At 47.8% G+C, this 26807-nt stretch overlaps 2 protein-coding genes across 3 annotated transcripts in view; one reads left to right on the forward strand and one right to left on the reverse strand.

Moving 5' to 3' along the window:
* DOCK2 (dedicator of cytokinesis 2) overlaps positions 1-26807 on the forward strand; it is a 362016-nt gene that overhangs the window by 206951 nt on the left and 128258 nt on the right. The window lies entirely within an intron of this gene.
* INSYN2B (inhibitory synaptic factor family member 2B) overlaps positions 1-26807 on the reverse strand; it is a 102034-nt gene that overhangs the window by 26840 nt on the left and 48387 nt on the right. The gene's annotated exons all lie outside the window — the stretch shown is intronic.

The raw sequence follows: 26807 nt of genomic DNA on the forward strand, positions 1-26807 counted from the left end.
AGAACCCCGTGGTAGAAGGCCTCACGGAGGCACATGGAGTTCCAGCTAAAGACATAAATTCACCCAAACTGAAGTAACCTGGCCATGTGGTGAGCTGGCCCGTGAAGTTGTGAGTTCCCTGTTCATGCCAATGTCCACCTGTGCATGCAATGTGCAGATGGCCACCTTCCGGGGCCGTGTGGGGAGGGCCAGTGCGCTGTCGGGGAGCAGAGAGGTGACCCCTGTACCTCAGGTCACTTTCGTGCTCCCCGTGTCTCTGCAACACGGGAGCAGGCTCTCAAAGGCAGAGACCAGCTTACCCCCCTTGAATGTGGATTAGCAACACTGACCAAAAAAACGCCCCCTACAAAGCTGCCCACATAGAAATCTGGGGCCAGGCCGGGTAGAGCAACCAAATCACTCTTTAAAACCATTAAGATAAAGACTGTTAGGAAACCATTTGTCCAAGCAATTGTCAGATTTGGGGAAACATTTTCCTTGTCAGAAGTGACTGTCACCTGCCCCTAACCTCCTCTGTGGGTCTCAGTCGCCACCAGCAGAAGCAAGTGAGCAACCCCCAAGGTCCCATAGCCCTGCCCCGGCTCCCCTCCCCCCTGGCACTGCTCAGCGGGGCTGCTGCGGTCTTCGTCCTCACCTGGGTCCCTTAGGGAAGGGCCAGAGCTCGCTCAGCACTGTCTGATCTGTGTCTGCAGAGAGCCTGCCCCACAGCAGGCAGCCGTAGCCATGTGCAACGAGCCTAACTGCCCGGGTTTGAGTTCCGGCTCCGTCCTTTACTAGCTCTGGGGTCTCCGAGACTCGGTTTCCTTATTTATAAATGAGATGGATAAGAGTAACCTCTATACACACGTATATACAGCTACAGTATAAGTCAAATGAGATGATCAAAGTTAAGCTTTTTAGCATAGGGGTTGCCTTATCTATTGTATCAAGGGTTGGAAAGCTATTTCTCTCAAGGGCCAGATAGTAAATATTTGCAAATTTGCAGGCCATGTGGTCGTGCTTACCACTATTCAGCTCTGCCATTATAGCACAAAAGCACCCATAGATAATGCACACATAAATGTGCATGCTGCTACTCCAGTAAACCTTATTTTCATGGCTTGTGAGCAAGACACAGGCCATAGCTCACTGATCCTTGTAATTATGAAGCAGCCAGTGCGACGAGCAGATGAAAAATTTCAGCAACCACAGGGGCTCAAGGGAAGCGGCAGAAGCTGGCAGAATGGTGGTTTCCGCAGTAGCACCCAGCGGTTTGGAGCTCAGGCTGGAGAATCAGATCGCTGTGGGTTTAAATCTGGTCTGGGTGACTGGTGTGTGCTTTCTGAGCCTTGGCTCCCTAATATAGACAATGCAAGATGGCAAGTAAAAGGGACCTATCTCAAGGGCTGATGTGAGGATTATAGAAGATAATGAGGTGACGATGACAGAGTGACGATTGAACTGAGCTAAGCAAAACTGGGCCACGACCTCTCCTTGCCCCAAGGATGCCCAGACAGTACGGCTCATTAGGTAAAGCAAGGGCTCTCGATCCTGCGAGAGCCTGGCGCCCTGCCCTGGGCCTTCTATTCCGCTCTCCATAAAGGGGGCCAGTGCTCCTGGCTCTCTCCCTACAGAGGCAGCTCCAGTGAGACCATGGAGGCCATGCCCAGCACCTGCCCAGAAATAGGACGCCGTGGCAGCACCAGAATCGATGACTGCAGTCCTGTGTGTGTCAGGAAGGAGCCTTGGCATTTCAGCTGCGCCCTCCCTAAGTGGATCTGTGGCTAGTGGGGCCAAAACATCAGTCATGGAGAATACGGGTTCTGTCCTCGGCTGTGCAGAGCAGCCTGGAGCCTCGGGTCTGGAGCAGTTCTGGGAAGGCCCTTGGCCTTGGATTGCTTTTATTTGATGTGAGTGTTCTGGAAATGGGCCTGACCACATTTCGTATTTCGTTCGGGGAAGATATCGCTGTCAAAGGTGAGGCTCACCCCGTTCCTTCCCGCTCCCGGGGATGCGTGAAGGCTGCCTAACAGCTGGGCCTCTCCAGCCTTCTGTCGTGCTTTTTACTTTAAATCTAGGAGTTTTCATTCCTTACTTCCTTTGCCTCAGGTTCCCTAGGAAAAAAAATTGGACTCTTATAGCTCTAATTAATGCTATTCAGGCATCTCTTCCCTAATCATATACGAATTGGTATCGCTTTTTAATTATATCATCTCTCTGCACTAAGCTATGGGATTCTCACAGAAGGTCCAATCTTTTTCCTAACACTAGAAACCCCAAACCCTCTGTTTCTTTCCTTTCCTCTTCCTTTCCACCTCTCCTCCCTCCTTTTCTCCTTCCCTCCCTTCTTTCCTTCCTGAGCTCCTTCCTCCTCTCCTGTCCCCCTTCCAGCACACTTCTATGCATCGCCCCCCCCGTGCCTAACTTCGTGTGGGGCGTCAGGAGTGCCTTCACGTCTAAAGGATGAGACGGGCAAGTAACAGGAAAGATGGGAAGAGGCAAGCTCCACGCACGGTGAGGGTACCGTGGGAATCTACCTGCGGGCCTCTGACTTGTTGCTGTAGTCGGGGATGCTCCGCCCTGGAGGGGACACCTGAGCCCGGCCTTTTAGGCGTTCAGGAGGGAAGCAACAGACTCAGCAGTGTGCCTAGTCTAGACAAGGACATCACAGTTCTTTCTCCCACCTGAACTTGGTTATTGTGGCAGGGCGAGGGCAAGTGACAAATATCTGGGGAAGACTGGCTGGCATGAGGTGGAGCATGGAGGACACTTTAGGTCAAACAGGTCTGGAGCCGCTTTTCAGATGCGGGGAGTTAGGTGGACAGTGCACTTATAAAGGAGACTTCACTGCCAAGTCTCTCTGTTCCGGCTGGAAGTACATCAACAATGTGTCTCTGTGGTCCACTGCTGCTAATTGGAAGCTTTGATGAGCAGTGATACGTGCCTTTGATGAGTAAGATGATAAAATAATATACAGAGTTTTACCATACAGAGTTTTCTAGCAGTGTCTTTAAATACTCAAGGCTGTGAGGAGAGGGAGAGCAACAAAAGGGCTCTTGGTGGTGAAAAAACAGAAAAGTATTTCCCCCATATGCATAAAGATGCATATGAAACCTGTTCTAGAATTGGTGTAAGTAAGCTGGTCAACAAAGACAAGCAAAGGGTTGATTGGGAGTTCACCGCATGCCTGTAACTGTGTGTCACCGTGGGGTACAACTGGTATACCCACCCATCACGGTCCTGCTCATTTTGGAACATAGCTATGGGTAGGAAAGATCAATATCAAGCAAATAAACACAAATAAGTATGTAATTATAAAATGTGCTAAGTGTTGTGAGAAAAATGAGGTCCTATGAGAGAATAATAGGGAGATTGGATTTGCATCAGAAATAAGGAAAGCACTTTCTGAGGAAGTTCAACTTTAAGTTCAGTGGGATGGGGACCACCCCTAGGGGGAGGGGTGGGCATGGAAAGAGGGTGTTCCTGCCAAATAGTTCTGTGCATACTGGCCTGGGGGCAAAAATGAGCTTGGCTTATGTAGTAGCTGAGTGAAGGCCACTGTAGCTGGAGCCCAGGCAGCCCAACAACCTTGGCCCTGAAGAGATGGGCTTTAGCCATGACTTTGATCCTAAGGCTACGATAAATCTTGTGGCTGATTCTGAAAACAACAGGATGACTTTAAGAGTGTTGAATGGGACAAAAGTAAAAGCAAGTGGCCAGAGTGGTGACTAGTATAGTCATCCAGGTGTGAAATTGTAGCAGTTGGACTAGGTGACAACAGTAAAGAAGGTATGAAGTGAATAAAGTCAAAATATTTCGGGTGAACTTGGTAATAGATAAACCGGTGTGGCAGTGTGGGGGAAAGGTGTACAATAAGGAAATTACTTGACTTAGAAAGCAAGATTTTGAGTCACCTGGACAGATGGCGTCATCTAGGGTTTGCCAGGGCCTCTTGGAGGGGTTTTCTGGATCCTCAGCTGCACCACGTTTGTGTGCATCCTTCGGTAAGGAATGCACCCCCTTCTTCCGTGTGGTGGCCGGCTTTCGAGAGCATGTGGCTCTGGGGCAGGGGTGTCCTGTCCTTTCCTCGTGTGTGGAGCGTGAGTGGTGTGCGCCATCCCACCTAAGGCACTGCCCTTTGGAGGAGAAAGACCACCTGGATACCCAATGCGTCAAACCGGTTTTCCAGCTCTCTGTGCAGGGTTACTGTGGTGCCGTGATACAAGAGAGATGCATCTTAACCCTCAGGGATGATGCCATCCATCAGGGCAAACACTGCAAAGACACGGAAAGGCCAGGAAAAGTGCAGGGGAGACATGGCAGATCAGCCTAGACCTGTGTTCATGCCCCTACAAAGGGGACAGGCCTGCAGGGACTACATCCAGGAGTTGGGGCTTCACGCAGAGGGCGATGAGAAGTCTCCCATGGGTTCGAGGGGCAGAGAAGGTAACACATTCTCCGGGGAAATCTGTGCGATTTGTGCATTTCTCGGGGCAAAGAGGTTGCTGATAGAGTCTTTGGCATGCGGCCTGATGACCTGGCCCCCGGGGAAGTGGTTTTGTTTGACTCTGAGGAGGGCTTCCCTCTGAGTCTTAATGGCAGTCGTCCCTCCTTCCCACACTGGGCTCGCCAAGTAGCTAAGATGTGCTTTATTTTTTTAAAGGTTGACTTGTTCCCTCTGCATCATCTACCTGTCTGTGGGATTTCTACCAGTGCCTTTAAACACACCCCCAAGGTCTCACTTCCGAGCAGCTTCTCCATAATTGTAGTGAGGGGGAGAGGTGCAGGTGAGGGGGGAAGGCCTGGGGGAGCACGGAGGGAAGAGGCTGGCAGGGCTCATGGGCCGTTAGGGGGCTGGTGACCTCAGGAGCCTCCTCAGCTCATCCTTTCTCAGCCACGTGGAGACTCCCCATTGATTCCTCCCCAAGCGAGGGCTCTGCGGTCAATTAAGAGAGCTCCCCATCATTTAAACAGGCAGTGACAGTCTGAGACAAACACCACGGTGGCCACAGCTCACCGAGCAGCAACTGTATTAGCCACATAGGAATTTCCATCAGTAACACCTTATGGAGCTCATTTGTGGCCTTATTAACCCCCAAATCACTCCTAACAAGGATCCATCGCCATGTGGGAGTGCCTGCAGGGGACTAGGGGCACCGTGGCAATTGCTCCCCAACCAAAGTGGTTCAGTAATAGGGAAGGGAGCAGCCTCTGGAACCACGGAGGCCCCAGCTGAAATCCCAGCTCTTCCGATTTCCAGCCGTGCAAGCCTGAGCGAGTTACTCTCTCTGAGCCTCAGTTACTCATTTACAAAACAGATGCTGGTCGTAACCTCTCACTGGACTGCGATCACTGTGATTTGGGGCCGTGCAGAGTATTCAGGAAATTACAAGGCACTGTTATCACTGTTTTTTTTTACAGTGGGTTTAGCGAGAGCTGCACACCCACATGCCTTCAGGGTAAGTCAGGTGAAGCAGGCTGGGGCAGACTGGCAGAGAGGAAAACGCTATCCAGGGGACAGTTGCTGCCCAGCGGCAGGCCTCGCGATTTAATGAGATCCAGGGCCAGTGCTGTTGGAGCCCGCGACTGTGTGTTCAGAAGCAGCCAGAATTGAGCGTTAAATGCCTCAGCTTCTAATGGTCGGTAAAGGATTTAAAATTCTTAAATAATTTGTGAGGGGAAAGGGGATGGGCAAACCAAACACATCTGAGGAAGCTGCCCTTCTTCCACTTCTGGGTTCTCCTTTCTGCAAGAACTGATTTAAAACTGGGTCCGAAATACGACTAGCTCCAGGCTGCCGGGCAGAGACCATGCGGGGAGCGGACTCTCTCTGCAGCAGGGTCCCCTTCCTCCCACTGTGATAGCTGGTCACCAGGTTCTGTGTGCGGGCTCGTGTGGTGTCCAGAATCAGACTGAAATAGAGAGGTAGGGCAGGGATTGGAGATGTGCACTCTGTCACACAAGGTCTGTCCAGAAGGCATCCAGCCATGTACTAGGAAAAACAGAGGTACTTATTGAAGAAGATACAAGGTACAAGAAACACTGTGCACAGGACAAGGGTGTCTCAGGTCCCCTTAAAAGTAGGTACCTGGAGACCTCACACAGTTCTCCCAGCTGCCATCATATGCCCTGTTATATTTTCCTGAATCTTGATGATGGTCTAAAATCTCTTCCCATCAAAGGTGATTTTAGTTTTGAAAAAAGCCAGAAGTCACAGGGCACCTAATCTGGACTGTAGCAGGGCAGAGTCACCTGGGTGATTTGATGTTTCACCAAAAAACTCTGTATGAGACGTGATGCAGGAGCGGGCACGTTGTTGTGATGAAGCTGCCAATTAGCAGTTGCCCATAGCAGCGGCCTTCTGAATCATCCAAACAGTTTCCACAGAGGAATGCTCAAGCTTAATACAAAATTTGATGCAGATTCCTTGCTCTACTTGCTCAGTCATTTTGAATGCGACGGCCACACAGTACACATGCTCACTCAATGGCATCTACCATCCCCACTGACTAGAAGTCATCATTATCCACGCATGCGCATTCCAGTCCACACGCTCCTTGGCTGCGAGGTTACATCCATGTCATGAAAACCATTCTCGTTCTACTTCACAGTGGCTGGATTTGTTTCCGGATAGACCTTGTATGCTGTGGTAGAGGGTCCCCAGGGCCAAGCAGCACAATGGTGGCATCTACATCCAGGTGTGCAACCACTCACCTGTGCTGTGCTCACTGCTGCATGGTTTGGCTCCTCTGTCCTATTCAGGCTCCAAGCAAAGGGAGCACCCCCCGGGGTAACCACAGTAGCCAGGGAGTTTTTACCTTTCCACAAGATACCTAAACATTCATTTACAGAGACAAATTGGTTTCCTGAAATCAACTCTCTTAAACCTGACTGCATCCGAAATGCCCGTTGCCTTTAGAAAGCCTCTATTCCCTTTACACATAAATGTTTTCTCTCGTACTAAGTTTAATATCTCAGTAGGTGTCGAGTTACTGGAAGTAGAGAGGGTACTAATTGCTAATAAATATGAAGTCATTTTTCTCACACTGAGAATTATTAAGCAGCCCTGAGTTTGACCTTTTTATTAATTCAATAATTTATTCAATAAATACCAAGTGTGTACCACACACCAGACAGTGTCAGAAAGGGGACCCGTATAGTCAGAAAGTTCCGAGATCAAATACAGGCTTTGCTGCTTGCTGAGAGCGCCTCAGTTTCCTCATGTGTAGAACGGGGATGATCATAACGCTAAGTCGTTTGATAGTCAAAGGGTTACACAAGGCTGCATACACTCATTTGAGAACTGTGAGCCACCAAATGATCATTCATCTCAATTACCACAACCCTTGGGGCTGTGTCTGTTGTCCCCACTTCTAATAGAGGAGGAAAGCGAGTTTTAAAGCGGCAAATCAACTTGTGCAAGGCTGTGCACCTAGCGAGGGTTAGGGCTGGGACCAGCCAGTCACCAAAGCCCGTCGTCTTTGCACCCATCACCCTGCGGGGGGCGCGCCATTCCTGGCCTCACTGCTTTCCTGCCAGAGAACACTGGGAGCAACCCTCACTCCCAACTCCAAGCTCTGTGAAGACCGCAGCGGGTTTGGGGATGAGGAGCCCGGGTGACCACCCAGCTCTGCCCTCCCGGAACTGGGTGAAAGGGTCCTACTCAGGGTGCCGAGAACACACATGCTCTGCACAGCGAAATACTATCATTCCGTGAATATTTATGAACTCTTTCTCTGCCTGTCCCTGGGGCTGCAGCAGTGCACAGAGCTGAGCTGCTTCCCTCACGGAGCTTCCCGCCTGTCACCGCCCCGCCGGCGGGAGGATGTGCAGCTGTGAATGCGGGGTTTCAGGAGCCCCAATCAAAATGAAGTGAAAGACGCGGCCAGAAATGCCTTTGGGGCCCACATCTGACAGCCACTGAGGCGTCTGGTCACTAATGAAATGGTACTGTGCTTATCTACAAGCAACGTGGTTTTGCATTTGGTGTGTGTCTGTTGTTAGGGCCACTGAAGTAAATTAAGGTGTCTGGGACCTATCACCAAGGTCGATCTTAGAAAAGCCTGCTCTCATCTGGAGGTAATAACTGTGCATTTTCAGGAGGGAGATTGTTTTAGCCAACAGTGCGTCTCCAGGAGGAAAGAGTCTTTGGGCCATTTCTGCTTCCCTGTTTGCTGTCAGTTTAGACCAAGCGCCTGACAACTGAGCTCGCACAGAGAAGCAGCGAGGCTTTGCAGCTCGTTTGCTTGGAACATTTTGGAAAGCCGAAGTAATTAATGATGATGGTTACTACCACTTAGTGAAGACTATTTGCCAGCCGTGATAAATTCTTCACGCACATCATCTAATTTCATTTTCACAAACAATCCAGTACAACTGAAGGTGAGATTATTCCTGTTTCCACAGGAGGAAATCAAGGCTCTGAGAGGTCAGATCCTTGCTCCAGGTCCCACACAGCTGGGAGATGGCAGAGAGGGAACTGAACCGGGTCTAACTTTCTCTAGGGCTGTGGTTCTTGCTCACGCAGGAGCACGTGTGACCCCGAGGGGACATTTTGAACAGTCTGGAGGTACCGTTGGTTCTCACGACTGGGAGGAGGTTGCTGTTGGCACCTAGCGGGTAGTGACCAGGGGTGCGCTAAACATCTTACAATGCACAGGACAGCCCCTACGATGGAGCTGCGGTGAGAAACGCTATTACAGAGCCCCGGTGTTTGCCACTGCCCTGTGCCCGTTGCTAGACATCTCTTGTGCAGGCACTTCCTGCGGAAGTATTTGGCATTTTGTAAAATATCCCCTAATCTGCTGAAGCGTTGTGTTTACATCTTCATTTGCTCTGTTTTTATCTTCAGAATTTGTGGTGGAATAACTCAGATCAAGCCATTCCCAAGGAAAGCTGTTAATGAGCAACAGAACAAGGGGAAGCCCAATGGGCTTTACAGCCCCATTTCAGCTAAGGTTCAAGTTCACTATGCTGAAAGGGAACTCATTTGAGTCTTATAGGCTGCAGGACAAATGTTAATAGCTTCACCTTTAATTTAAGCCTGGCTTTATTTTTATCGCTTGTCCTTCGGCAGCAATTCGATTTATTAAGATATTTTTAACAGTTGCGGAAAATAATAAGTACACAAGCACATGTGAATCTCGTGCTTTTTGTAAACGGAAATCTGGCCCCATGGACCAGAGGCCTACTTGTAGATGCCCCGAGAATATGCTTCTCTCTGCTCTATGTTTTTATATTGACTCTCAAGTTAGGACTTCTGGTCTTCTAAATGTGACCCACCAAGTTATGGGATGGGCCAAGGTTGGAATGAATAGAGAAAGAAACACAAACAAAGTCTCACCTGCTAGAGCAAGAAATTCCTCGATGTATATGGCTCTTGGATGGTGCTTTTGTTTCCTTATAAAGACAAGTATAACTTATCGCAAGATGGAGTCATGATTGGACTAAAACTACACATTAGACCAAATGGACCTAACAGACATATACAGACACGTTCCATCCAGCAGCAGCAGAATACGCGCTCTTCTCAAGTGCTCATGGATAGTCTCCAAGATAGGTCAATCACATGTTAGGCCCCAAAGCAAGTCTTAATAAGTTTAAGAAGATTACAGTCATATCAAGCATCATTTCCAAACACAATGGTATGAAACTAGGAATCAGTCTCCAGAAGAAAACTGGAAAATTCACAAATATGTGGATATAAACAACATGCCTCTGAACAACCAGTGGGTCATGAAGAGATCAAAAGAGAAATCAGAAATGTCCTGAGACAAATGAAAATGGAATCACAACATACCAAACCTTATGGACTTTTTGGATTTTTTTCTACTCCTAATTTATTTTATTGAGTCAGTATAGAAAACTGGTTAATAGCACAGAATTAGGAATGAGACCTCCCTGAGTTTGCATCCTGTCTCCACTGATTATTAGCTGTGTGACCCTGGCAAGTTGTTGGACCTTTCTGAGAGTTAGTCTTCTAACCTGTAAAATCATAAAAATAATGAACAACCTCAAAGTACTGTAAGGAATAAGTGAGATGAGTAGGAAGTACTTAACACAGTGTCTCACTCAGTGCTTGCTGGGGTCCAGCAAAAGCGATTCTAAGAGAGACCTTTATAGTAGTAAACGCCTATATTAAGAAAAAAGAAAGATCTCTAATAAACAATTTAACTCTATACCTCAAGAAACTAGAAAAAGAAGAACAAGCTAAGCCCCAAATTAGAAGAAGGAAGAAAATTATAAGCATCAGAGTAGAGATAAATGAAGTAGAGAATAAAAAGACAGTAGGAAAAAAAATCAATGAAACTAAGAAATGCCTTTTGTAAAGATGAATAGACAAACCATTAGCTAGACTTCCCAAGAAAAAGAGAGGATTCAAATAAATGAAACTATAAATGAAAGGAGGAGGCATTACAACTGAGTCCATTATCTATGGATAACAAACAGAAAATGTGTTATGTCTGTGAAAGACTACTGTAAATGATTACCATCAAATTGGACAACCTAGAAGAAATGGAACAAGTCCTAGAAACATACCACTTACCAAGGCTGAATCATGAAGAAATGGAAAATCTGAACAGACAAATTACTAGTAAGGAGAATGAGTCAGTAATCAAAAACCTTTCAACAACAACCAAATTTCAGAATCAGATGGCTTTGCAGGAAAATTATACCAACATTTAAAGACAAATTAATAACAATCATAAGATCGGCATTAACCTGATACCAAATCCAGGCAAGGACACTACAAGAAAAAAACAAAAACAAACCAAACTATAGAACAAGATCCCTGATGAACATAGATGGAAAAGTCCTCAATAATATACTAGCAAACCAAATTTAATAGTATATTAAAAGGATAATGCACCATAATCAAATGGGATTCATTCCAGAGATGTAAGAATGATTCAATGCACATAAATTAATCAGTCAATGTGATAAAACACATTAGCAAAATGAAGGATAAAACCATATGATCATCTCTGTAAATGCAGAAAAAGCATTTGACAAAATTTAACATGCTTTCATGATTAAGAACTCTCAACAAACTGGATATAGAGGGAATGTACTTCAACAGATTAGGGATAATAAATTACAAATCCACAGTTAACATCAAACTAAATGTTGAAATATTGAGTGCTTTTTATCTAAGAACAAGACAAGGATACCCATTCTTACAACTTTTATTTAACGTAGTATTGGAAGTCTTAGCCAGAGCACTTAGCCAAGAAAAAAGAATTAAAAGGCATCCAAATAATAAAGGAAGAAGTAAAATTGTCTCTGTTTTCAGATTGAATGATATTGTATACAGAAAACCCTAAAGACTTCAACAAAAAAATTTAAAACTAATAAATAATTTCAGTAAGGTTGCAGTGCACAAAATCAATACTCAAAAATCTGTTGTGTTTCTATACACTGACAACAAACTATCAGAAATACAAATTAAGAAAACAATCCTATCTACAATAACATCAAAAAGAATAAAATACCTAGGGATAAATTTAACTGAGGTAAATGATCCGTACACTGAAAACTATCAGACATTGTTGAAAGAAATTGAACACGACACAAGTAAATAGGAAGATATTCCATGTTCATGGATTAGAAGCTAAATTCCTTTTATTTTTAGTATTTTATTTTTTTATTGTTGTTCATGCCTGTACTACCCAGATCAATCTACAGATTCAGTGTGATCTCTATCAAAATTATAATGGCACAAAAATTAAAAAAAATTCTAAAATTTGTATGGAACCACAGAAGCCTGCCAATAGCTAAAGCAATCTTGAGCAAGAAGAAGAAAGCTTGGAGGCATCATACATCCTGATTTCAAACTATATTGGAAAGCTATAGTAATCAAAAACGGTATGATGTTGGCATAAAAACAGACACATAGATCAAGATACCTTCGTGTACTGTCAACATGGAAAAGAATATGGATGTCCCTTAAGAAATTAAAATAGAACCACCGTATGGTCCCACACCCCCACTTCTGGGCATATATCCAACGGAAATGGAATCATGTGAAAGAGAAGTCTGCACTCCCCCGTGCATAGCAGCATTATTCACAGCAGCCAAGGTGTGGAAACCACCTAAGTGTGTGTTGACGAATGAATGGATAAAGAAAATGTGTTATGTCTGTACAGTAGAATGTTATTGTGCCTTGAAAAAGAAGGAGACCCTGTCCTTTGTGACAAAACGGATGAATCTACAAGGCATTACAGTAAGTGAAATAAGTCACACAGAGAAAGACTGAATGGTATCACTTTTAGATCACTCCTATGGGGACTCTGATTTTTAAAAAATCGAATTCGTATAAACAGAAAGTGGAAAAGTGGTTGCCAGGATCTAGGTGGTGGAGGAAATAAGGAGACATTAGCAGAAAAGTTTTAAAATTCAGCTATAAGATAAATAAGGTCTGAGAATCTAATATATATCATGGTGACCGTAGCCAGTAATACATTATTGTTGATAACAATTCGAATTTGCTAAGAGTAGAGCTTAAATGTTCTCACCGCCCACCCCAAAAGCAAATAGGTGAGGTGATGGATATGGGGGACCCTTTCATAATGTATACACATATCAAGTCATCACGGTGTATACTTTAAACATCTTACAGTTTTGTTTGCCAGTGACACCCCCATAACGCTGGGGTGGGTAGGGAAGAGACTAAACGATTACCAGCATCACACAAATAAGGGCACAGTGACCCGTGTCTGCCCCTGTCCCTCCCCTTCCAGGCTCCAACACATTTTGACATTTAATATTGCATTTCATCTTGAAAACAACCTTGAGGCATTAGCCCCATGTCATAGATGGGAAAACAGGTTCAGAAAAATCGGGACACTTGTCCAAGGTCGGAGAACTCGGCCCTGGCAGAGAGAGCCACTGTCTGGCACCATTGCCGTCATCCTCCCCGGCCCCGAGGGCGAACAGGAGAGGCCGAGCGGGCAGCCTGCCTGCAGTGCGGCTGCTGACGGAGGCGGCTGTGGACCGTGTCCTCACCTTTGCTACGTCTGCATTTCCAAGTCCTTCCTGTCTTGTCTGCCGGGGCGCAGGCCTGACGTGCAATCCTATATACCATAGGAGCCACTTACCATAGGACGCCATTCACACTTAAATTAATTAAGAATCAGTAAAACTGGGAATTGAATTCCTTGGTCACACTGGCTACATCCCCAGTGCCCACAGCCTCATGTTGCCAGCGGCTACCACACTGGACAGTGTAGGCCATTTCCCTGCGTGGACAGGCCCGGGATCAGAGTGACTAAAGGAAGGAAATAATACCTGTGAGATATATCGTATTTTCAAAAGGCATGATTCAATCTGCAATGCACTTTTTAAAAACTAAGGTTTTGCTCTTTTAAGGAAGAAGGTGTCGTGTTTGTCACGAACCCGCCCTCGGTGAGGTGTCAGGCAGGGGCGCTTCTCCCTGCGCTGAGCTTCAGGACAGGCCTGCGAGGCGGGCATCATTCCCATTTTCTGGATGAAGAGACTGAGGTTTAGCTTCTTGACCAACACGCGTATCTTCTAAGCGGCAGAGCAAGGATTCACATTGAAATCTGCCCTCCGAGCCCACACATCTATGTCGTTTTACACCACGAATAAAGACAAGAGCTTTGATTGTCCCCCTAAGCCGATGTCTTTTTGAATAAGACAGACTCCAAGATCATCACTTACAAGGATTACCATCACCCATGTGGAGCTTTTGGAAGGCTCTGAGTGGATAAACAGCCGCAGAATCTCACAAGAAGTACTTGACGTTAAATGTCACCGAGTCCTTTCCTGGGGTCTAATTCTCAGCTCGTCCCTGTCACACAGTCACCTCGTGTTCAGCTCGAGTTACGAAATGCCACTCAAGTCCTGCACCGGCCTTTCTTCTCTGTGCCTCTGCAAGTCACCAGGGGGCCTTTCTCTGAGTCCTTGGAACAGCTTCTCCGTGTAATCACAGCGCAGAAGTGTGCTCTTAATGTGCCAGAGCCAGGCCCGCCCCCGAGCCTGCGGCCTGGTGTCAGCAGAGCCGTGTGCTGCCGTGACACATTCCCCTGGCCCGGGTGGCTTCCTTAGCTTCAGCTGGTTATGGTCAGAAATCCAGACCTGCGTCTGCCCTTCTACGAGAGAGAGGAGAGCCATCGACAGACACCTAATTGTCCGAAGGGGCCGTCTGCGCGAAGCAGGGCATGTTTTCCGAGTGAGCCGCCACGCGGAATACATAAGAAAAAAATTATTGAGCCCTGAAATTACATAGGCAAGGTCACTCCAAAGTCATTTCAAATTGCCTCTCAAGACAGTCCGATGGTAAAGGACCTCACTGCTGATTTATTGCTCAGTCTTGTAACTTTTTAGAAAAGATCAGCAGATTGATTGGGTTGCCTGCAGTGGGAGACACGCCAGCTTTTGTCCCGGGCCTGATTCGGGAAACGTCACTGCCCTTTTTTCAGCCTGATCCCCCCGTGCCAGGGGGCCTCTCTGAGGGTTGTAGCACGGAGTGTTTAGCTCTGAGTGACGACAATATGCCACGTTCTCAGCAGGTGACCCTGAAGCGAGCGGGGCATGGCCATGAAGTTCCCCCCAACAAACCGTTACCCCTCCAGCTACAAGACTAAGGGAAGCAAAGAAGCAATTTCAAGTGGGATCCTGAAGGCATTTGTACTGACGACCATGAACTTTTCAGGTCTCAGCGTCCCAGAGAACACGGCAGGTGTCCCTTCTGCCTCTGGTGAAGCCACCAGCTCTGGTCTTTCTGGACCCAGGCCCCCTCCAGTGCACTCTCTTCGTTTATTGTTCAGAGTAGGTCCGCCACCTGCCCCCGGGCACTAACTTGGACAGGAGGCCATCTCCGGGCTCTTTGTGTCCTTGGCATGTAGGTCATCTGGAGGTGACAGTGACAAGCGAACCCCTTGGGTCCCCCCAAGGTCCCTTGGAAAAGTATCGCTACTGTTGTTGCTGCTCGTTAGCAAACTTGCAGGCAGCTGTGGTTCTGGCTGCTAATAATAGCTCGGTGATTTCATTTCTTTTCTGGGTTCAGTCCTTCATTAGTGTTTTTATTTCATTTTATATCATGCTGACAAAACGACTCCTATTCAGTTAATTTATTTAACAGGTCAGGCATGTGCTACGCTTCGAAGTGGGGAATTAGAAAAAAAATTATTATCAGTTTAAGTCGTGTGGCTTTCTCGAGTCGTTCCCAGGGCCGCGTTGCATTCTGCACACACACAGATCTTGTGCAAACTGCTGGTGATCAGGGAACGCTCTTTCCGCTGCGCCTTCCGCGTCGAGGTGTTCGCGAGCCCCCGGGGCCGCAGGTTGCCCCCACCACACTCACTGTACGGAACATCGCCCTCCGTGTCCACGCTAGGGGGTGTGTGTAATGTGGCCAGTGACATTTTTCCAAGTCTGTTTATTACCTGCCGGGGAGAGTTCCTCTGAGACAATTTCAGATAAAACTTTAGGAGTAATTATGCTTTATGAGGACATGATGTCCTTCAGGCTTCATTTCACATGATGTTAAATCAATGCTCCTATTCAATACTCTTCTGTGCTGAAGCGAAAGGGCGCAATATCCAAGTTACCCAGTAATTAGCCAAGACGTCGGGACCATGTAAATGGCAAAAACCGACTCCATGCCCTTTGCCTAATTGTGCAAAACCAACACAGCACGGAGATGTTTTGAGTCATGCCACAGGAAGCCTGCGCACCAGGAAAATATAAAGAGGGGAGCGTTTTCTAATCAGCTGTTGGGAAAATAATGCCCCATCATCTCTGTCCCCAAAGGGCCATGGGGCTCTGGCCTGTCTGCCTGCTTTCATTGGCCTGCTGTTTGCTGGGTCAGAATCGGTGTCCTGCTCCCACGCGGTGTTTCCACCCAGGGTCTCCGAGGCCAGAGGGCTCGGGCTGTCGGGGTGCCCACCAGGCCAGCCAACAACCAAAGCATCCTGCTCTCTTAGCAAACGGCCTCTCCTGAAAGACTGTGTGATTTGAGGGGCCCTGGATGTGAGAAGAGGAAAGTGTGATGTTTTCTTCTGCTTTGGAGTCTTTCGTTTTATGTTTCCGTGGTAGGCCAGCCCATTCTTTAGTTTTGGTCAGAAAATACATTGGCTTCTTTACACACACACACACACACACACACACACACAAATGTGTTGACCTTTGCTCTAGACAGGAAGACGGATGGATCCTGGGTCTCTGAATGAGCTCTTGGAGAAGCGCCGTGGTACCAGAAAAGATGGGCCAGACATTTTTTAAGAGAGAAACAAATGTCTTCCTATTTAGCTGCTAAAAGAAAATACATTGGCTTTCTCAGCCGAAGGGTGGGTCCTACTTGCCTGCCCTTTCTCATTTTCTGTTGCTTGCAGGACCGTCTCTCTGTTTTCCAGGGGCCTGAGAGAGTCTTAGCTGCACACGAATTCCTCCCCTGCTGGGTGACGAGTGTGCATGTGTGTGTACGTGTGCACACGTGTTTTTGTTTTCTTAGTGTCTCATCCAGACATCGCCATTCTCCTCCACCTTTATAGCTCCTGCAGTGCGTCAGCATCTCTGCCTACCTGAATGCATCCCATCAGAAGCAATTCTTTACGTGTCACTGGTGGAACGCGTGTGTATGTGTGCGTCTGTGTGGGAACAGTGGTGCACACTGCACTACGACCGTAGCGCATGAGCGGTGCAGTTCGCAGCTCAGAGCCACCGGTTTCCACTAAAGAAAGGAAAACCAGAGGTGGCAGCTGCAGCCGCAGCGGCAAGGTCGAGATCTTTAACCAGGGCGCTGAGATTTTTTTTTCCAATAGGAAGTGACCCCCTTTTTTACTTCTTTCAGTCGACTCATTTGAATAGATCCCTGAATTATCATTTATTGTTGGTAAAATTCCCAGTCCAGAAGTAACATTTTAAGGCCTGCAATTTCGAAGAAAGACACTTTAATGGGTGATAATCTGGTATAGAATTTTCAAATTGATTTCTTGGTAGTCAATTGTTCCTCAGTTGTGTGTGGTGCCCTTTCAACTCTCACGAGACACCCAGGCTTCTTTCTGGATGCATTCATAACCATTAAAGTCTTGTCTCCAGTTTCCTGTCATTTGAAACGGGTCATAACTTCAGGCACAAACATTTAAAGGACAGCGATGCTTTTACTGCCTCCTTCGTGTGCCAGGAGAATCGGAATGTGCTCTGGAAGTCTATAAAGCTTTGTGGTTCCTGATGGGAAACTCTTCGGCCATACTCATCCCGAGAACAGAGATAACCTTTCTCTTCGTTCACCAAATTGCTTCATTTAAACTTTGCTCTGCCTGCGTCTTAATTATCAGCTTGATAAATGGCCAGGGCCATGCAGAGCCTCACCAGGGCCCGTTTGCAGCTCCCCTGCCCTCCTCTTCCCCCCGAGTGTCCTGGGAATAGGGCAAGCTCATTGCCAAGGAAGCGCGCTGACAGTACAGGGCGGTTAGGTTCTGTTTGCGCCTGGCTGTTCGGTCTCTCCCGAAGATGGTACCTAAATGTGTTACTTAGAAGGAGCTCAAGAAAATTCAGAACAAAACAAGAATAAGCAAGCATACTAAAACTTCCTGATATTTGTGCCCGTCTTATGCTTTTGGCTTTTTGGCAGTGAGTAGTTTATGAGCAGAGGCGTTGCAGACTTGGCCATATTGAAGTCAGTGCGGATGGTGTGGTCTCAGCATGGCCTCGGCCTCGAAATCTTCTAGCCAGAACTGGACTAAAAAAATGATCTCACTGCTCTAACCCTCCCTTTATCATCAGTGAGGGATTAGATGCTTACACAGGAACAGAGGCAGTGTTGGTCCCATTCCAGAACTTTCTGTGTATGGAGCAAGAGGTTCTGAGAACATTATCTCTTTTAATCCTCAGTCTCCGGCTGCGGAGGACCAGGTAGGTAGGTAGGACCAGGTCCATCTCTACAGATAAGGAAACAGGTTCAGAACACTCCAAGGCCTTGCCCCACATCACACAGCAGGCCGGTGGCGGACCCAGCTGACACCCCAGTCCACGAGGATGCCCTTTGAGAGGAAGCCTTTGAACGAGGGCGCGGATGCCCGCCCTCCTTCGTCGGAGGCTCTGTGGCACGGACGCCTGCCGTGTCCTACACCCCAAAGACAGCCCCGGGGGGCTCCCATCTAGCTCCTTTGTTGTCTTTGACCTGCCTTCCTCCGGCCCCCCTGATTTGTTGGTGTTCAGTCTGATGCCTCCCTCATGCTGTGTCATGAAGCTCCGGCAGTGCTTCCCCACCCTGTCTGGTTCTTTTGTAACCCATACCACTGCCTTTCTCTTCCTCAGCCTTTCTTAGGCTATTCTCGCCGATTCCTTCTTTCCGCAAAAAAAACAAAGTTGAATGCCTACTATGCGTCACAGACAGTTATTTTTAATTTGGCTTATATAGTGTCTTCAATGTTGAATTAGTTGGTAACATTTTAAAACCAAGAGATTCCATGTAGAAGACCATCTGGATTTCTGGCATTTCAGCAGTGACTGGGCCACAGCTCTGGGCTCTTTGAATAGGGAGGGATCTCACTTGCACCTTCTCGTGCCCAGCCCGTGAGACGCATTCACACGACCTGCCGACCCCCCCAGACAGCCTAGGTTTTGCAGTGCCCTGAGTTAATGGCCTGCAAAGTCTGCTCACACCCTGCCACAGCTGTGGCTGTGTGGCTGCCCATGGCAGCACAGTGGTCTCTCCCACAGATGGCACCCAGGACAGAGCCGGCACCCAGCCAAAGGGGACCTGTATGGACCCAGGGGTGGCTGGATCATCACAGGGCAAAAGCACCTCCAGACCCTGGACAAGCTGTTCTCATCCCCAGCACCCTTGTTGTCCATTTCAGGCCTTGACATTGAGGCTCCTGCTTGAACTTCTCAAGGGATTTAGTGCTATTTAGTGGAACCAACAAAACCAGAAAATTAGACATTATCTCTGGTAAGGGCCAAGTGAATTAGGAGTGATTAAGGAACAAAGTATTGAGCGAAAGCAAGTAAAGGCTGCATAATATTTGGGAGAACTAATGCTGATTATTATAGTATTCTTTGTGCATTATTGAGTTTGTTGCAGTGACGTTGGTTATCGGAACCACACAGGTTGCAGGTGTGCAGCTCAGTAACACAGCATCGGCACATGGCATCGTGCGCTCACCACCCACAGTCAAGTCTCTTTCTGTCCCTATTTGTCCCCCCTGAGCCCACCTCCACCTCCCACCCCCTTTCCCTCTGGCTGTCACCACACTGGTATTTTCAAAATCTTGACTCAAAATCAGCAGCGGAAGCCACAACAACAGCTAACAGGTCTATCTCCTTGAACCTAACCCACCGCTCTCATTAAACAGATGGGAAGCTAAGACCCAAGGAGATTAAGTCACTTGTCCAAGGTCATCTAACTATAGATTAAACCACTCAGATGTTTTGATGATTTGGGCTCACTTCGCAATTTGCCTGGCCATATTGAGAAAAGACTCGGGGCGGGGGGGGGGGGGGCACAGAGGTCGTGCTCACACCCACTCCGTGTAAAACTTCTGCAAAAAACGCTGAAACCTCCACGGTCGGGGGCTGAGCAGATTCTCTTTTTCCCATGGGCATTCGTTATCCATATTTATTTTCAACATTGAAAGGAAATTTTCACTGTGGCCGACGCAGCCAGATGAAGCCACCAAGGACAGGGATCAGGGTGTTTTACTACAGAGTCTGCACAAGGAATTGCGATCACGCCCCCCAGACGCGTCAGTAAATAAATGCGAGAGATGCAGGACAGGCAAGGGCGAGACCCGTGTCTCGCAGTCTCATCCCCATGGTAATCCTGATTAAAGAGTACCATTCGGTTTAGAAGAACACTCGATCGGGAAAAATCCCGTCTCCCCAAAAATATCATGCTGAATTCTGTAAGATTAGAAGAAATATTTCACACCAGACCAGAAGCATTTCACAGCTCCTTGACTCTCCCTTTCTCCTTCTCTTGTGTCTGTACTCAAACGTAGCACGGGGAACCCTAAGGCAGAGCGGCGGGCCCCTCGGGCAGTTCGTGAGGATCCAAGCTGGGCCTGAGGTCCCCGGGACGCCCGTGTTTCGCTCTGCAGGGCGGAAGCATGAGCTGCTGAAATTCTGAGAGCAGAGTCCTAAGACTCACAAATGACCTCTCGACACACTGTCTGCTGCCCAGATGCGGGACCAAATCACTGTGTTCGTCAAAACAGGGGCCTGTTGTTTATGACCCGTGTCTGCGCATGTGTGGAGCTAAGGGACCAGACACCTGGGAGGGGCCCTTGGGTCAGCATCTCTTTGGTCCCGCGGTGCTGCTGGCCCTCCCAGTTATCTCTGTTCTGGACCTGCATGAACCCTCCTGTCCGCCTGTGGGAGTGTTAGGTTTGAACCATGGCCCTGCCACCAGCTAGTCATGGGACACCGTTCTGTCCCTAAGTTCCCTCATCTACAATGTGAGAACAATGATACTACTCTCTCTGAGGATGGGTTGTTAGAGGGTCCAACAGATTCATACGCTGAGAGTGCTTAGCGGAGTACCTGGCACACATGGGGTTAAATGAGGTCAAAGGTTGTTAAAAAAACATTTCAAAGTAAGATATTGCTTTTAATAACAACGGCTAGGATTTTGAGACCTTTGATGTACCAGGCACCGGTCCAAGAATCTAGCATATATTAAGTCATTTAATCTTCAAAATATACAAGGTATATATACAGAATATGTAAGTAATAATATTTTATCTCTATTTGCAGTTGACGAAAAAACTGAGGCATAGAGATGTTAGTAATATGCCCAGGCCACACAGCTAGTAAGAAGTGGGAGTCTAGACCTGAAAATAGGCATCAGGCTTTGGAAGCCACGGCCTTGACCTCAGTGTTATATATAGATGAGACAACCTTTGTTCGTCCTCCTTGAAATCCAAGATTGAGCTCCTTCATTGTCAATGTGCTGGGTGTCTGAGAGCCTGGGACAGAGATGGCCACACGTCTTGTTCCCTTATCACCCAAAGTTTAAAGCCAGCAGGGCTGACATAATCAAGCTGTCCAATCACAGTATGTCTTGGGCCAAAAGATGCAGACTTTTTAGTGCAGAAAAATCCGCAGAGGCCTGTCTGGCTGGGGATTTCTGGAGCTTCTCGCTGCCTTGTTTTCGGTTGCTCTCCCCAGTGTTGGCTCTCCACCAGTGTGGATTATGAATTCTTGGTAAACGACGCCATGTTTATACAGGTGCTTATCTCCATGACACCACGATGAGTGTTGGACACTCTAAGGTGCAATAAATACCCGTGTGTGGACTGAGTCCCCTCGTTTTGCACCTGAGAGCCGCAGTCCCCGTTGCTTCCAGTTTTTCACTAGCCCAGGTAGGGGAGCCAGAGCTCCCTGTGGGGCAAAGTCGGAGCTCTGGTGCTCTGTGCTCCCCGCACAGATCAGAGGAGCCAAGGGCGTGTGCAGCAAGCGGCCTTCTGTCTGCGGAGAAAGCTCTTTGCTGAGGCGAGGCCCTGCTGATCATCTTTGATTTTCAATCAGGAGGCTTGCAGGATAAAATAAAAATCGAACGTTGCTTGCTCTTGGTTATTTAATGGATCGTTTGCTGTTTTGTTTTGGTTTTGGTGGTTGTGAAACCTGGGAAAGTCCCAGAGGAACCAGATAGGCATAACACAGAGGGGCAGCAAAGGGGGTGTGTTCTGAGGGTGGGTCACACAGAGGAACTGAAATAGTGACGGCCGGGCCGTAATGCGACACTCGGAGAAAGGGCCTCTTTCTGGCGGCCCGATGTAGAAAATGATGATCTTGAAGCGGAGAGGTGAGACTGATAATTAGGGAGGAGTTACACTTACAGGCCGTCCTCCCCTCCCACTGGGCCCGTCATTCCGGAAACTGCGTGGGATGTTAAATGAAGATGGTGGCCTGTCCCCGGGGAGAGGGACTTTCGAACGATCAAACCTGGGGGTCAAACCTGGGGCTGGGAGACACTCGGAGCTGACGCGTGCCCTCTGTTAATATATCGTGCCTGTCGGCAAGGAAAGGTATGTAGCTGGCATCTGAGCTTTTCTGTCACTCCGTTTGTGGGGAAAAAGTCGAACCTTAGATAGTATAATTTGGAAGCCTCCCATTCAATTTGCTGTAGATGGTGTTTGTCACTATCTATTTAAAAAAAAAACAAACAAACAAAAAACGAAACCTGCCTCTTGCCTAGGCAGATCATACCTCCTGGTTTTCCCAGGATCACGCCAGCTGATGTCTTGTATTGGCATAATTATTCATATCTTTTAAAAAAATGCCCTTGTTTGGATGATAAATAATACCCTATTTACACCACAGTGAACCCACAGCTCAGGATCTAGCCTAGAAAAGTGCTCACACCTGCACAAAGAGGCGATTGCAGGCGTGTCCGTAATGCCACAGCCTCGGAAACCGCACGTGTGCCCGCTACAGGGAGAACGGCCAGCCCAGCCCCAGAGCGGTCATCCCAAGGAGTAGCATCTTGCAGCTAAAAAGACGTGCCAGACCTGCAGGTACTCAAGTGACTAAATCTCCTAGACATATCTCAAGGGAAAAAATGGTTTTCAGAATACTGTCCAATATGCACATGTCGAAGTTACTTTAAAATGCAGACTAATTTGGGGTGTCGTGTGGGGGACGCACGGATGAGCACATGAGGGGGTTCAGCCGGATTAAAGCGATTGGCTGGGATTCGATCTGGTGGTCAAGGGTGACCCTGACCGTTGCATTTTAGCTTCTTCACAAGGACGCTATAATCTCCTATGGCCTGTGGAACCGATCATTGATTTTAAATGTAATTTTAAATTTGGGAACAATGTTTAAGAGGCGATGTCACTCAGCGCACTGTTTGGAACTGAGGTAATGGGGGCCCAGAGGAGCCACATAAATTTCCTAGGGTCACATCATGAATACGCAGCACAGAACAGAGGCCTCCATGAGGCCTCTGGCACCCTGTCTCTTATTCTGTGCCTGGGCAGTGCTCTCTCGCAAGGTTTAGGAAGATTTATTAAGTCGACTTAACTCCATGGCGATGAATGGCTGGATGCAAACTCAACCAGGCTGATCAAACTCTGCTTCCCTGAACCCCAGACTAGACGGCAACGGCTGGGGCTGCTGAGCCCATCCTCGGGGCCCAGACTGGCGGCCGCCTGGCCGAGACTCTGAAGTCTGCTGCCTGGTTTTGTTGGACCCTAGCCCTCCAGCACATGCCACTGTGATGTGCACGTCCGGTGATCATTAATGGTTTGCAGAAGTGGCAAGTGTATGGGAGTAGGACTTTTCTGACATGTTCTTATTGCCTTGGTGTGTGCCACTGTCTTCCCCAGGTGAGCAGTGTGCTCACGGCCTTTTCCACCTGGCACGCCCTTGAGCCCCAGTGAAATCCTGCTAACTTGTAGGCAACTGTAAGTGTCTACAGTGTGATTTTTCTTAGGACTGTTTGCCTGTCAACTGAGATCAGGACCTGAAGCTAAATCTGATGGTGCTTTAAAGGTAGAAGCTTTAACCATGAACCAGCAGATTAGTATTAGTGAAAGGATTAGTGCAAAGGATTTTATTGAACTTTACTTTTGCCTGCCTAATTTGCCAAACTGTAGCGCACGACTACACTTTCTGTTGATCATTAATACACACTCTCAGAATCATTGTCATCAATGTTGAACTTGGAACCCAGCACTTTATGGGAATATGGGAATTAATGCACAGAACAATGTTATGAGAGATTATTTTATCTCCCCTGAATAAATGCTGAGAAAGAGATTTGGCTTCTTAAAATTTAGCAACTGAGGAAGGTGACCCAGGAGGAGACAGCTGGATTTGAACCCAGGCAGTCTGAGCAGAGCCTCCGCTCTTCACCATGATGCCGTCCTGCTACACCGCAACCCTGACTATGTGATTATTATGATTCTACAAAACAGACTGTAATGCTATAAAATAGAATATTGTGTGAGATATAATTATATGCAATTAGCGATGTCGGGACTCATTTGCATACTCTGATTTCCCGGAAACACTTTCTCTGAGAGCCGTTAGTAGAATTCCAGAAGCTGGGTGGGTTTGGGCAAAGTCGAAAAGCTGCTTCCCCACCCGCCACTGCCCCACCCGCCTTCTGTCTTGTTTTGACACTGCGCCGGCTTACACTCGTACTTGGGAGACAAACGCAAGTTCAGAGCTCAGCATTCACCACCCAGGGAGGGCACACAGCACTTCCTGAGTGACTGACGAGTTTGGTAAGAGGGCATGGCGGTAACTCAGCCGAGGGGTTCACAGAATTTGTGAAAGGGGGTAGCCTAGCCCACCTGGAGGGTGACAGACGGCATGACCCTGGGGCACACAGAGCTCTGTGCTCATTGGCATTCTGCAGGCTTAGTCTCTGCCGGGACTTGGCCCTTCCGTTGGGCTTATGGGAAAGCCGAAGAGCTTTCGGCTGAGCTCACCGTGATCTGTGCAGGAGACTCCTCTCCTCTTTCTGACCTCCACCCAAGGACGCCCCAGCTCCTCCCGGCCCACTAGCAGAGTCCTTGTCCTAAAGACTGGCAGCTCTCATTGTCGCCGTGTGTTTGCCAAATGAGCTAAGATTCATTTTGTGAGGTCTTTCCTCCGTCCATGCACACGCTGTCTCAATTACCTCTGCAAGTACACTATTTATCCATCATCGTTATTTTTCCATTCCTTCCACAAATGTTTGAAGAAAGAGTCCCCATGCGGGTGGACATCTTCTCCATCAAAGAAAAGCATGCTGGGTAACGGCCAATAGGAGTGAGCGCAGTGCAAACCCGGAAAGGTGTCCAGAACGGGACGGGCCCTCAGAAAGTCGAGTTTGTGGTTTGAACTAAATGCATATCGCACCTACTGTGAGACTTTGGGTTGTAACATTCAGGATCCTCATTGTCTAACGAGAAACACTGCAAAATCTAGCTACCTGAACTGACCAGCTGCCCCAACACCACATAATCTTCACTGTTCTCTATTCATATGTTTTTGCTGTCTTCACATCAAGTTTCAAGAGTCTGTCCTGAAGAAAATCAGTGAGCCTGGATTTTTGAGTAATTATAGACTGTTTCAATTTTTTTAAAGATGGAAATTATGTTCAAATCAAACTTTCCCAAACACATTCCGTGGACACCCAGGCCCACAGATCAACAGTCTCCTGGTCAAGTTCACATGGGGAACTCTGCCTCTTTCATCCTCTTAGGAATTTGCCTTCCATGTTTATTAAAAGCACCGAGGATGCCTGCATGCAGGGAAGCTGTCTGTTTCACTCTGTTTAAATCAGTGTTTTCCAAACTCATTCCACGAGAGCCCTTCCGTAGCCCCGGCGGGGAGGAAGTGCTCAGGGCAAGCCGCTCTCAGGTGCGATCCCGTTGCTGCCCACCGACACCACTGCGTGCACCCAGGAGTAGAGCCCACTATGCAGAACAGTCTGCGGACAGCATTAGTGGCAAACAACCTTTCCCCGAGATTTGAGCTGAACGGTGTGCAGCCACCAAATTGTGCCCCTTTGCTGCAAGGAACATAATCCTCTGCTGGCCCCTTGAGAATGGAAGGATGATCTCAAAAGAGAGGAAGAGGAAAGGAAAGAAAAGGAAGAAAATTAAAAGGCTAGAATTTTTCTGTGTCTGTTGGAATGCCACGTACATCCTGGGGCCGAGCAAATATTATTTAAGAGCTTGGCCGTCACCCGAATGACCTCTCCTTCCAATTCACTCATTTCTTGAGCCTCAGTGCCATCCCCGCTGGAGAGAGCATGAACGTTAACACAAATTGCCGGAACGTATTTGCATAGCTGGGTGCCGCTTCTGGAGGGAGCTTTTCAGAAACAATTCAGATGAGAGTGTCTGCACTGCCTACAGTATTTATGGCTTCCCAAGGGCAGCCCCACCCATTTCATGCATAAAGAGGTGGAGCCTCAGGGCAGGTGAGCCCTGATGCATGCAGGTGCAACCGTGGGAATACCAAGAAATAATGTCAATAAGTAAAGGCAGCATGACTAATGTCAACACACTGAAGCTGTCAGCCGGATGATCTGGAACCAGTTCATCTGGTCGGGTCAGAGCCACCCAAATGCCCTTGGTGTTGCACTCGGCAGCAGGCCTGACGTGCTACATTAGCTCAAGGTAGAAACGGGGAGATAGTGGCCATTACCTTTACGATACCAGCAGGAATGACACAAACGACCCATAAGAATCGAGCGTTTTCCAGTTGGCAGAGTATCGCCTACAATATACTGTCAAAAATTTAGCAAATGGATGAAGGTTTATTAAGTCGACTTAACTCCATGGAAATGAATGGCTGGACGCAAATGAAGGGCAGTCAGGGTTACCTCGGTTTACCCATTGACTCAGAGAGGTTGAGTGGTTGGTGTGTGATCACACAGCTAATGCACAGCAGAGTGGGACCCAGAGCCTAACGCACTGTGTCTACCTTAAACCGTAGTGTCTCATGCCGCAGAGCAAGCTTTTCAAGCAGAGCTGTTTGATCGGGTACAACCCACCTCTTCAGGGTAACTGATGCGTTCTGTGGAATTTCCCAAGGGGAATCGTTTGGGAGTTTGGAATTTGTACGCTGAGGCTGGGTAACCCCTTTATCTCAAACACATAACCTGTGCGGTGCGTATTCCCCTAGCAGGTTTCTAAGCGCTTTGGAGATACCAAGTCTCGGGTTTCTCCGATCAGCCCTACCCTGCAGATACAATGTTACTCCCCTTTACAGACAGGGAAACAAAGGCCAGAGGGGCCGAGTCACTCGCCTGAGCTCATGCAGCCGCCGCCTATGGGAACAGGATTTGCGAGCAGTGCTCTGGCTCCAGAGTCTTGCACTCTCCTCCTCCACACCTTGTGTTCCTCCTTTCACCCCGG

The sequence above is a fragment of the Phyllostomus discolor genome, chromosome 13 (genome assembly GCF_004126475.2).
Source record: "Phyllostomus discolor isolate MPI-MPIP mPhyDis1 chromosome 13, mPhyDis1.pri.v3, whole genome shotgun sequence".
NCBI lineage: Eukaryota > Metazoa > Chordata > Mammalia > Chiroptera > Phyllostomidae > Phyllostomus > Phyllostomus discolor.